This window comes from Ctenocephalides felis, unplaced genomic scaffold (assembly GCF_003426905.1).
Source record: "Ctenocephalides felis isolate EL2017-DRISC unplaced genomic scaffold, ASM342690v1 CF-g0.4_SCAFFOLD_03571, whole genome shotgun sequence".
NCBI classification, from domain to species: Eukaryota; Metazoa; Arthropoda; class Insecta; order Siphonaptera; family Pulicidae; genus Ctenocephalides; species Ctenocephalides felis.
The window spans coordinates 55482258-55496244 of record NW_020539725.1 but is presented as its reverse complement, the minus strand read 5'-3'; the positions used below and the strand labels follow the sequence as shown (position 1 = coordinate 55496244).

General features: G+C 29.6%; 1 protein-coding gene across 1 annotated transcript in view; it reads left to right on the top strand.

The window, feature by feature from the left end:
- LOC113386307 (heterogeneous nuclear ribonucleoprotein L-like) overlaps positions 1 to 13987 on the top strand; it is a 295967-nt gene that overhangs the window by 191939 nt on the left and 90041 nt on the right. The gene's annotated exons all lie outside the window — the stretch shown is intronic.

Sequence of the window (13987 nt, the reverse complement as noted above, 5' to 3'; positions counted from 1 at the left end):
CAATAATAAATCAGTCAATAATAAAACTACATATAAACTTTTATTGATGTAAAAATTAATTGAATTTTGTCAACCATGAATGCAGATGATTACAAAAAAGGTTTGCTTTTACGCTGTATAAATTGATTAATCCATTGTATCATTTGAGGAAAAATGAGGAAATTCAAATTATTTTTTCTTAAATTTTTTATATATGTAATTTTATTAGTTACGGCTATAGATTTGATTCTTGTTTATTAGACCATTCAAATCGAAACTTTTTTTAGAGTATAAACTAATGATTTAAGGAATATTTAATTAATAACTGCGTTTATCAGATGGAGTATAAATTTTTTGATTAAAGCTACCAGAAACATTATTTTTGGTGCCTTGGTTTACAATGTACATACTTACCTATAGAACTTTTTCTTCGTGTTTTTGCGTTTTATTAGCATTTGCATTTTTATTTACTACTATTAAGGTAGCTTGAAAATATATATTTTAATCTCTATATGTCGGATTTTGAATAATACATGATCAAGGTTATTGTGCACTATGCTTTCTGAATAAGTATTCTATTGGATGATCCTTGAATGAGTAATGTCTACAGATGTCCTTATATTAAAATCTTTTATCCGTTTTTCAAAAATATCAACAGTCTCTCCAACCGATTGCATCCTGTATTTCTTAGTTTCGATATTTTTCTCAAAATGTCGAATAATAATTCGATCTTGGATATGTATGTATTCTTGGTATGTCCTTTCTTAGCTTAGCTTTTTTGTCTTTCTTTATTTTATTCAGGAGCGGAATTTAAACAAGGAAATCGTATATATTTATATATTCTACATTCTGTCGAAACGTCAATACATATTATTTCATCTAATTTTGTTCAAATTAGTAAGATAGAAAAATTGGTACTATAAATATGCACACTATGGTGGTCGTTATTCATAGAAATAACGTCCAATTTTTTAAATGCTTTATATTTACTGTAAAGAATGGCTTCTTAAACTAGGGTTTCGTAGGAAAAATCATGGGGTCGAGAAAGATTTTAATGCCAAAATATCATTCTATAATATATCATTTTATAACCTTACGTCTAATTTTTTGTATACTTTACAACAATTTCTAAAACAATATATTGGCATATGCATATATGCATGTTTCCTGATAAATAAATCATCTAAAAATAATAATTTTAATATTATATATTTTTTTATACTTGTGTAGGGGGGTCGTCATGAAACTTGCATTCATAAAACTTGCAACCAATTTATCTACTTCGATTTTTCCAATTTGTTCTTACGAAAATTCTAAATTATTATATGATATGAGTAGTAAGTCTAGAATTTTCTTTTTTAATTTTTAATTTCAATATTTATTACAACTGTTAAATAATTTAACATCTAGTAATAATTATAAACAATAACATAAATTTAAGTAAATAAGAGTACAAAGGATAGAATTTACATTAAAATGAAATCCGTAGTATGATGATTTAATATAAAATAAAAGCAAATAATAATAATAATAAAATTAATAAATAAAATAAATAAAATTTCTGAATAATAAGTCTAAAATGGAGATTAGAAATTCAATTTCGATACTTCCTATTCATAATTATAAAGCTATGTGAAAGTTAATTTTGCAACATTTATATTTAACAACAGACTAAAAAAATACTTGTTCTAGTTTAATTCTTGTTACAATCATGTCGCAATTGGTCTTGTCAAAATTGTAAAGTCAAACACAGCTTTTCAAAAATCATTATAATACCTGACACAAGAACTGAATTTTACATGAATACATGAAATTACTAAAGTTTGCTGTGCAGTGTGGAATAGTATAGTATTATAGACCAATTATCTAAGGAGACCATATGGGTTTCAGTAGCTGCTGTTTCTGTATGTCTAGATCAGTATCCTAAAAGTCAATGTAGGGAAAACGACGGCAATATAAAGAACATACGGCGAATTCGTATACGTTGTGGGGTATTATGGGATAAGAAAAGCCAGCGCTAAGCCCGGCAAGGATCTGTAATCATACTCAACTGGCATACATATCCGGAAAACGTTTGTCTGTTTATCCGTCGAAAACAGAATGGATACACGGTCAGGAAAAATAATTGCTAAATTTTATCTGGATAAATACTAACTAATAATATATACATCAACCTTTTCCACTCGGGCTTTTCAAAATTTGTATGTATTTCGTCGCGGGAGCGGCAACATCCGAGTGGTAAGGGTTGAATATGCTAATCCAAGCAAGTTAATATATCTCGATTCTGGATTATAATTTTTTTTACTAGTTTGGTTATCACGTGTATCTTCTATGTACAACTAGCATTTGTTGCCAAATAAAACTTAGTACAATTAGCGTGTTCTTCTGATGATTCACATGACAAAGTTTTGGCACGGACGCAATTCGTAATAACATAACTTTATGGTGCAACTGTTGAATGAAATCTATGAAGTTTGTTTCTTAAAGGCATGTTCTGTGACATATAACATATTTGTATAATAAATTTTATGACTTTTAGATGTGTTAACACCATCAATAAGTGAAATAGTTTTCACATATAGGATAGGGCAGGGTACAAAGGTCCAATTTAAGTTCGGGCAATTATATTGTGAAAACCAGACCAATTATATCCTAACACATATCAACTATATGTCTATGTTCAGTAAAACTCTCAGCTTCAATTCATCATTATAGAAATATGTTTTTTTGCTGTTTTAAAAAAAAAACTCCCAAAGGCAAAATGGGATAGCCAAGGCACAAACAGGTCCAATGTCTTGATTTTAATTTTAAAGGATTTTACGAAATAATAGCTACTTATTTAACCAATGCAGAATATAAATTTTATGGGTATATTTATTATAGAGATAATACTGTATATAACCTTGATTTGGTATTTAATCAGAAATATTCAGCGGCAGAGTTGGAATAATTATTTATTTGCCAGGGTAAAGGTTCAGTTTAGTTTGTGCTTTTTACCCCACCCACGAGTAACCTCTTTTATAGAGGTTATATAAAAAACTTTTGAATTTAACCTAAAATTACAGTACATCTTACACAACAATTAAATAACATTCACTTAAAAATTATATTAAGATCTCGTAAACTAAACAACAGTGTTCGCAACCAAAATAACTAATAACGAAAAAAAACTTTTGTTATGGATTTTCAAACAATGTCATTTATTGACAATGCAACTTTTGTGAATATGTACAATTTAAGTGAGTAGCTTTTTATTAGGAAAGCTTGATAAAATTAATAATTTTGAATTTTGAAAATTTACGATCAGCTATTGAAATTAATGATCAGCTTTTGTAAGGAAGATCACTTCATTCCTATTTTATAAAATATTTAAATAACTGATATTGTTGAAAAAAGTGTTGAATCTAACTTAAAATTGACAAAATATCTTATATAACAATTAAATAACGTTTACTTTAAAATTATATTAAGATCTCGCAAACTAAACAACAGTGCTCACAAGCAAAACTAATAACGAAAAACAAACTTTTTTTATAGATTTTAGACCATTGTCAATTATTGCTAATGGAACTTTGATGACTATGTACAAATTAAGTGTGTAGCTATTTATTAGGAGAAAGATGATTATTTTGAATTTTAAAAATTGGCGATGAGCTATTGTAATTGTAATAATGATAAGATTTTGTAATGAAGGTAAATGGTATTGTTGAAAAAAGTGTTGAATCTAACCTAAAATTAACAATACATATTATAAAATATTTAAATAACTGATATGTCAAAATTATATTAAGGTCTTCTTAAACTAAAGAAGAGTGCTCACTGCGAATAAAACCAACAACGAAAAAAATACTTTTGTTATGGATTTTCAAACAATGTCAATTATTAGCAATGTAACTTTGGTGAATATGTACAAATTCAGTTTGTAGCTACTTATTAGGAAAGCTTAAAAAATTAGTTATTTTGAATTTTGAAAATTCTTGATGAGCTATTGTAATTGATGATCAGCTTTATAGGAAGATCACTCCATTTCTATTTTCATGTGGTATGAAGACTAATGCAATATAACAAATTTTTGCGACACTCAAATTGTGAAAACTTTTTTTTTATATATTCAACAATATATTTAGAGCTGTTTTACATGGACATTTGGAACGTGTCATTAGTAAACGTTTTGACTTAATAAGTAAAAAATTATTTTTCTTATTTTCCTATATACTATCCTCTGAAGTCAGTTTTCTGTGTCCAACTAAAATGTATTCTGCACAGATGGCACATTTTGCCTAATGCATGCAATTTTTGGCACCAAATCACGGTTCGCTTCAACAAGTAGGTGTGGTTTTTGCGTCAGAATCAGTACCACGCCTGTTTGATGTCACGTGCCGGACTATCTGTCAAATGAGATCTTTGATTCTGCGATGTGGCCAGATCTCGTGGTTTATGTTCTAATGACATTACGTGTTGTTTATGGCGGAACCTATCGTATGGGAGGTGATCATACTGAAATTGGTTAGTAGTAATAGGAACGGAATTTATTGTCTATTGTAGTTGTTGAGATTGAGGATATAGACTTTGTACTAACTTGACTGCCGCTGCTCCCATAAAATGTAAAATCGATAACTAAAACCAGTCGGCCGTTCGATGTAATGATTAGATGCGCTTATTAATATATAAGCTTTAATTATTTTATTTGACAAAAATTATCAAAAAAAACAAGTTCACTGTTTTGATGGATTGTTTGGCGTGTAGTGGGTATAATAAGGAGTTCAGACAATAAGTGAATTGTAGGGCATATAGCAAAGGCAAAGATTTAGAAGTTAATCTTTAATTTTTCCAAACTTTTCGACATAGGATTTTATGTCATCATCAGTGGATCTACAGAATGAACATTGAGAAATTAATATAAACTAGGAAATAATGACAGTAATTGGAAAAAGAACTATAAATACAAGTATTATATTTATAACAACAACAATAATAACTAAACAAATAGACAAACATAAGAAATGAAAAGTAAAAAGAATTATATATAAACATACAAAATCGTAATACATATACATAAATATGCATATAAACAGTTTTGGAAACGTTTGGAAAAAATTAAAGATTAACTTCTAAATCTTTGCCTTTTATTTGATGTATTGCCCTTGAAGAACTTACTCATATTTTTCAACATCAAAACTAACTTCTTCAACATATGAAATCCTGGGCTGGAAAAAGGACTTTTTACTACTACTCTTCTATGATATAGAGCAGGACTTCACTACGCTTGCTTTCAAGACTCACTCTCTTCTTTAACATATATATATATATATATATATATATATATATATATATATATATATGTGTGTGTGTGTTTATGTATGTATATATATATGTGTGTTTATGTATGTATATATGTCTTATTTATATAAAATTCTTCTGTAAGATTTGATACTTCTCCTAAACGGTTGTTCGTATTTTGATAATTCTTTTTAGAGTTTGTCAAATGGAATTTTTAAGATTCAATGAACGTTAAAACTATAGTAATATTGTAGAAATAAATGGCAAATATTACAAAAGACCACTTATCATTGTTTGACATTGAAAACATTTGAACTGTCATCTGCTAGAAATGCCAATTTACTTGAAATTTGAATTTAGCTGAAATTATGAGCCTAGATAATATTAGAATATAATATACAAGAAGAATATAATGTCTACATTATTATTGCCGAAAAGCAGTTAAGATGTGCCAAAAAATTAAAATAATATACGACACAGTCAATAGTACATGTTGGGCAGATGAAATTATATAATTCAGTTCAATAAATAACGCAAAAAGTCCAAAATTGCATATACATTATTTTTTTCTATTTATGCATGTCGCATTTTGGTTTACTTTACTAAATTATTTAACAATACAAAAAAATATTTCTACTTATTAAATAAAAATGGTTTAGAATTTTGTACCATGTGTTAAAAATTCATTTGTTTGGCATTGGATATGGAATATTTAGCAAGTTGATCTTATATTGAAAAGTGCTCATATGAACTAGATTTTACTAATTAATTCACCTAAGATTTAAACATAAACAATGATGTTTATTAAATTATTAGTAAAAAAATGTACTTTAGAAATTATACTTGCCAAAAAGCAACTAATATATCGTATGAGATTATGAAAATTAGAGACTAAATTATTGAAGCAATTTTGTTGTGTGGTAAAATCAAGTGTGAAATTGTTCTTTTACCACAGTTACTATATTATTTTTTCTGAATTTGTTATACTGCTTATGCCAAGACCATAAATAAATTACAAAGGCAGGACTAAATTAAATAAAATAGGATATTAAAAAATTTGGAACTTTTGACTTTTAGAGGTAGGCACAGGACAACGTCTGTCGGGTCATCTAGTATATATATATATATATATATATATAATCTATGTGAAATTAATATTTATTATCAAGAGTTTGGCTCAAAAGTTCGATCGATTGGTGACCCCGATTGGATGAGATCATAGAGCGAAAAATACGGTTATAAAAGCGCGGTCAAAGTTCTTGCTTCAATGAGCAGTCAAAGGAAAAGATCAATAGGGAAGCTTTTTAATATAACATTCCCTGTGAATTGAAAGAAATTTCTATTTAATCTATTTTTATCAATATGGAAGAAAAATTTATTGTATTAATATATTATATAATGCTTGGCTCAAGATTCGTATTAGGTGTTTTGTTTTGGTGGATATATGTCATATATTGCACATTTAACATTATATAATACAGATAATCTTTTTGGTAATAGAATTTGATAATGTCTCCTATTGGGGTAGAATCGTGGTTATCCGTATTAACTTATCAATTATACGAGTCCCTTGAGTTTTTGGGATTCTCTACCAGTAGATTACTTCTGAGAGAATTATTGGACAGGATAAATTGCTTTTCGATTCGCAAGTTGGGGGTTAAGAGAAACGTATGATTTTTATAACTGAATGCGGTAAAATAGCAATATATACGTCCAAAGAAAATTTTCACTTTATTAGTTCCGTGAATACTATTTTTTTTTCAAATCACTGCAATGAGAATCACTAATCTAAATATTCGTCACAAAGCACTTTTTTATAATCAATGCTACTTCTATCCTTCTTAGTTGAAAATCGAATTCACTCGTAAAAAATCCGATAAAAATAAAAACATGCTCCTAGTTGGAAAAACACTGTTTACTAGTGAAAATATATATTTTGTTAGATTTAAGAATTTAAAATAGTTTACAAGAAGAAATTCTGATTCTCACCCTTATGAACTATAAAAATAATAATTAACTTCCCGAATGAGAATTTTGTTTGCGCGACAAACTCCGATTTGCTACCTTTGTTCTCCTGACGTTTCGAGTTATTCTGGATCGATTGAGAGCTAATTTGGAAAATGTAAAAACCGTTTGATGAACCTGATAAGGGGCATCCATTAATCACGTGAGCGAGTTTTTAATGATTTTTGGACCCCTCCTTGGTGATACATGGTGCTATTCAAAATTACTCCTCCTCCCCCCACCAAACATTACGTGTAATTTTAGTTATGTGAAAAAAACTCTAATTTTTTTTATTTTTTTTTGAAAATGCTTGTTTTCTTTAAAAAAAAAAGCAGTTAACAAAAAAATTTACGTTATATCTTACTATACCCCTACCTCCCTCACGTAATATTTTATGATTTTTTGTCAAACCCTTCCCTCCCCCTATAAACCTCACATGATTAATGGACGCCCCCTAAGGGTTATCGTTGGCCATTTTTGTGCCACGATCGGCCAATCCGTTTCTTTGTAATTTTATCAAACACAGTAATATAAAGAAGTATGAGAAATAAACAGTTGGACATCTAAATAACTAATTATAATTCTTGTTGATTTAGTTGATTATTTGCAAGTGTCGGAAAGTTCAACTTGCCTAATGGCAAAATGCTACTTTTAACTAGTTAGTATTTAAGTTCTATCTATACATGTTATTCTATGATTTTATGATTATTTTGTTATTATCCAGAATTTGCTACATAACAGTTGATAATTGGAATGCCAATACAATTTAGCTATGAGCAAAGTGTTGCCACAAAATCTATAATTTCATTAAAATTCATCTCGCATATCAGAATGCATTTCCAACTAATTAATGCACATCATATATTCTCTAATAATTAAAGTGCTTACAACAGAACCAGCCACTCTCCCTAATGAATAAATCGCATAAATCCACCAAATTGAATCGAGGATAGGCTGCATGTGTAATCTACTCTGTGTAAGCACCGGAGGAGCGAATTTTCAATTTGCAATGGAAAACAAATATTCATTTAAATTGCTATCAAATACGTTTAAATAAACGAGTCGTTCGTTGGTCGTCGGTGGTGTTCTTGTGACCTGGAACACTTGAGTTTAAAGTAGCAGAAAGCGATTTGTCATACAGTAGTCACGCTTATTATACGGGCGAACTCCGCCGTAATAGAAAACTTGATGAGATTAATCATAACTCGCAAGACAGTCGGACGCTACGCGAAAAGCTTTTGTGCATTGCAGTAATTAAACTAGAGCTTTGCTATTCTAACAGGGACGGATTGGTCCTTAATTAAATGGAGAATAATTTAGATTATGTCACGGAAACTCTTCTCGAGTTTCATGATTTAGTTCCGGGCGTTTAATCTCGAGAAATAGTTGAAGGTGGAAGACTGTGGATTTATATTCCTGGTTTGGTAAAGGAGTAATTTTACACTATGCGGACCGAATTTTTGTTTTATATAAAAAAATTACGCGAACAAAAATCAGTAATTATAAACCTAGGGTAATCAGTAATTATAAACCTAGCACCGGACATCTAAGGTTATTTATAGAAAAATCAAAAAATATTTTACGTAATGTTTATTCAATTATGATTTATGTTAGATAACAAAGTTAGAAATCAAACTAAATTAACAAAACCGCAATCTTTGCTAAAAATGAATTAATACTATCAATCAAACTTTGGTATAAAAAAATATGATTTTGAACAGTGCCACATAGTACCGGGCATTTCAAAACAATCAGCATTGATCACATATGTAGCCATCTTCACACTCTGGAATGTCTGACACATTTGTGTTAGAAAAATATTCTTAGATATTGCAAAAAAATCACTAATTATCCACCCTTTTGGCTGGGCTACACCGATGCTCTCAGCTGGAGCATTCATCATAAGATTTTCATTCTTTGACTAGAAAATACGAAAAATGAGGGTATGACCGTTAGCACTCATACAGAACAAAATTAAATAATTAGAATGAATTACGTCAATTCTTACAAGAAATATCAATATGTTTACTTACGGCGCTAAGGGACGACTTATTGTTAGTGTCCGGTGCTGAGGAACAGACAATTTCGTTTATTTGGTGGTATATACTAAAATTGTTTAAAATATCTAATAATATTGTACGTTTTAGGGATAACAATCAAGTACTACTTTTATTTTTGAATACCACTAAAATATAAATGCATAAATACACTAGAATTACTTCCATTGATATTTAGGTGACGCCGTGTTTTGTTAACAAAGGGTAGCTCCCGCCGTGGCCGTGTGCGTAACAGGTGATTCTTGGCTCGTGATTCTGCATCTGTGTGCCCCCCGCGCCCCTTTCACTTGTATTTTGAAATTAAAAGATTTATACTCGCTTAAATAATACGTGTTTAATAGAGTGTCCGGTTTTAGGTGCCGTCCGGCGTTACGGGACTTCCCCCTATTGATCATAAATTTTTGTTGAACTATGAATTTATTTTTTTTTAAATTGATCAGCTTTGAGAAACCATCCGTTACAAAAAAATGCACTAATGTGTTGGTAACAAAATTAATAAAAATCAATCACAATAACCGAAAACATGTTAAATTTTTACCAAAGCTCCTGGTTGGACTTAAAACCTCAAAATTTTCAAACTGAGTGAGTTTTTTTTTTAAATTTTTATGTTACTTATGATTAATAACATATCCACGTTAAGGTTTGACGTTGAGTTCTGGGACACCCTGTATATATTATGATTTCAATTCTCTTGCTTAGCAGCATCTAATTCGTTTCCAGGATTGCACTCTAAATTTGAACAACTTTCTGCTGTTCATAATTGTTCATTCAATTAACCAGTCTTTTCCCAACGCTTCAATTACATTTCTTTTAATTAAAATCAATTACTGAAATTGATCATAAATTATGAAGACGAGAAAATCTTTTGCTGAATTTCATTTGTCATAATCTCATTCCTTTGAAAATATAATTACTTCTAGAAGGGTTATGAAATATGATGACATTTTAATTCTTCTAACTTTATTTTCATTCTAAAATATTTAAGGGGTGTTTACCGTAAATCACAATGTTAATTATGTTTTCCGGCTCCTTGTTTTATGTAAGTTATAATTTATGTGCAATATTATAAAGAGTTAAGGAGGAAATATAAGTCATAATAATATGGTACTGGCAGCAGTGGCGGCGCTAGACCATTCGTGGGCGTCGGCGAAATTCGTTTGCGAGGCCCCCCTTTTTTGCCAGTTGCAAGTTGACTAGTGGTACATGGCATCGTGCCTAAAGGCAAATTGCTGAAACTTTTCGTGCCGTAATTTAAATTTTTGAAAAGCTTTTAAAAAATTTGAAAAGTGAAAAAATTGACTTTTTTAAATTTGAAATATTTTGTTGAAAATTTCGAACTTTTTTTCAAAGCAATCACGTTGCTCTAGCTGCTTAGAGACGAAATATCGAAGCGCGTAAACGGCGCGTTGCAGTCTAACTTAACTCACTATTAATTAAAATCTTTATAAAATATCTGATAATTTGATGTGCATATGCCAAATGGCTTTTGTTGTGCTTTTTTACTGGATTTCCAAAACCGCTAGACCTGCCTTCCTAAAAATGTAATCAGTTTGGCATTTTTTGTCCCGTATATTCGAAACGGCTTATCCTGCCTTTGCCAAAAACTAATCAGCACGTCTTCTTACCTTCAATACATGACAAATGTTTTCTGAATTTTTCAAATTGGTTGATCCATGTTCGCGAAATCGTCGACAAAAAATTGCCAAAATGTTCAGAAATCTTTGAAGATATATAAAAATTTTTGTTTTAGATTTTTTTGCAATTACTATAACTGTATATAAGATTTATTTTTAATCAGATAAATACACCAATTGAAATAGACAAAAATTACACAAGTTAAAATAAACAAACTCTTCGGCAAAAATGGTTTGTTCTCCAGCTATTAAAAAAGCATTAAAATTAAATAATTATCGCTAAAAAGTTTCCCTTTGCCCAACCATTTGATTAGTAAATTTTATGTTTTTTCGATCATTATGAATAAAAAATGGTTGGAAATCACCGACTTAATAACTAATTAGACAAAATTTTGCAATCTGCAAGTGATTAATTAGATTTAAAAAATCTATGTTCATACTAATTTGAGTGCACAAATCCGCACATCACATAGTAGGTATAAAACATGGTCTAAAAGCTCGTCCCATTATTCTAAAATTTAATGAGTTTTTATAATTAACCATTTATCGTAGTTCCATAAAATATATGTTAGATGATACTAACAAGTTTTTGAAAAAAGATTTTTACAATAAATTACGAAGAAACTGTGTGGTCGATCTTGACGAAAAACAATTCAGGACGATCGCCAACTGAAAACTTTCGATCAGTTTTTGAATTTTTAAAATTGGTTCAAAAATGTCAAAATGTCGTTTTTTTAAGATGCTTTAATTTTTTGTCGACGACATCAGAGCCGATCAACCGATTTAAAGGATTTAAAAAACATTCGATTTGTGTTGATAAATTGTCAAAGGCAGGTTTAGCGGTTTTGGAGATACAAAAAATGTTTAAAAAATTATCAATTTTATTTGAAAGAACTGATCATCCCAATAGAATGCTTAAAAAAATATATTGCTTGTGTTGACGGTGTGAAACAATGATTAGTTTCAAATTAACAATTTTTGCTATTATCTCATTGTTATTTCTCACTGATAAATTTTTATTGAACATTGATTACTTTTATTCCTCGAATATTTAATTACTGTTTCGATGATTTACATAGTGCTCACATAAGAAATACACAAATATAAACAACCAGAGCTTGCGCAAAGTTGTTTAGATTTAATAATCTATAGTGTTGACAGACGATTTTAGATAATGCCCATAAAAGATAAAAGAGTAAAATGATAGTGCCTGTAAACCACTAATCACCTTTTTTACTCGCACATCCGTATGAAAATTAACTAAAATTTAAATAATTAAAATTTTTCCGGGGCCTCTTGCGAGGCCCCCCCAGGCGCGAGGCCGTCGGCGGCCGCCGACACCGCCGACGCCTCGCGCCGCTACTGACTGGCAGTATTAATTTTAAAAAGAAAATACTAGAAGTATAAACAAGTCAAATAATAACTTATACATAACGTGCAACTAATTGAATATCTTTTGCTTTAATCATAACGTTTTTAAAATTTTTACTATCATTTTATATGAAGAAAGGAGCGTAATATAGCGTTGCCATAGAGAGACAGAAGATTTAGCACTTGAATTTGTAGAATTAAATTCAGTGTTGGAAAGAATTTATTAAATATTTTGGATCCTCATTACTCCACCTCTGAATTTCATCCAACTTTAACTTTGTTCTGTATTTGCTAAATGTTTTCGTACAATTAATGTTTTACCATTGTCGGTCTGTCACTTCGATAAGCATCAACTCATACATCAACTTGATTATAATTTATGATCATTTACTTTTCGGTGAATATAATTTCTTATATTTATTTCATGGTACTTTAGCATTCAGTCTAATTGATTTTTAGATCATTTGTAAAATTAATGCGCTAATTTATTATATTAAATATTTTGTTGTAATTAGACGAGACTGAATTTAATTAATGCTGATGGAGTAATATTTCTTGCTCGTTGATACAGTGAACCAAAGATTTCTTTTCTGATTCAGATATTCGGTTTCTTTTACTTTGAAAATATATTCATATCTAGGAATGCATTTGCATAATTAAAAAAAAGTCAGTAGATATCACAAAGTTTTTCTACTGGCCAAAGATGAAACATATTTTGGATTTATTGGTGAATTAAATTATATCTGATATCATTTTTTGAACGATTTTATTTTTTATTCAAACTATTTCTGATTGTTAACTTATCCACTCATCCATTTATTATTTCAATTATTTTCTCGAACATGAAACTTTTCAATTTTTATTTTCACGATTAAACAACTCATGAAATTCGAGCAATAAATCATAAACATTAAAGAAACGAAATAAAATTTTTCTGAACGCTTTGGAGTTTTTATAGTCCTTTAAACTGTTACCATTTGTTCGATTTTATAAATGATTGAATTTTTAAAGAATTTCGTCTGTTATAACTTTAATTGTCTGTAAAATTAGGTTTTGCAAGAAAAGTTCTTATTATTTTCTGTGTGAATCATACTAGAATGTAGTTCTATATCTATTATATAAAAATAATTCGGGTTTTCCTTCCTGACGATATAACTCCAGAACGCACGAGCCGATTTCGACGATTTTGCATTCGTTGGAAAGGCCTCGGACTCCGTGAGGTTTAAGCAAAGAAAATTGAAGAAAGATTTCAACAGAAAAGCGGAAAACACCTTTTCATTTTTCACATAAAGCGTCATCTCTGATACTTAGCATGTACTACAAACTAATGTTTTTTGTTTGACTGCTGCTCATTTGTTTGATAGCTAGTCATTGTTCCCTGCTCAGTTAATTTCATATGACAAACCGGCATTGTGTTCACTGTGAAATTGTGCCAAAAAAGTAAAAAAATAAGTTATTCCTTTCCTAACATTTCAATTGGAAACCATCAAATCAATCACGTGTATTGTGCAATTTTTTTCTTCATCTTTTAATCACCGAACGGAAATGTTACATAAAATGAAACCATCTGGTGGTGAAACGGATTTCGCCCGGCTTGCTAGTTACTTATAAAATTATAGCAATAAATCGTAAACATTAAAGAACGAAATAAAATATTTCTGA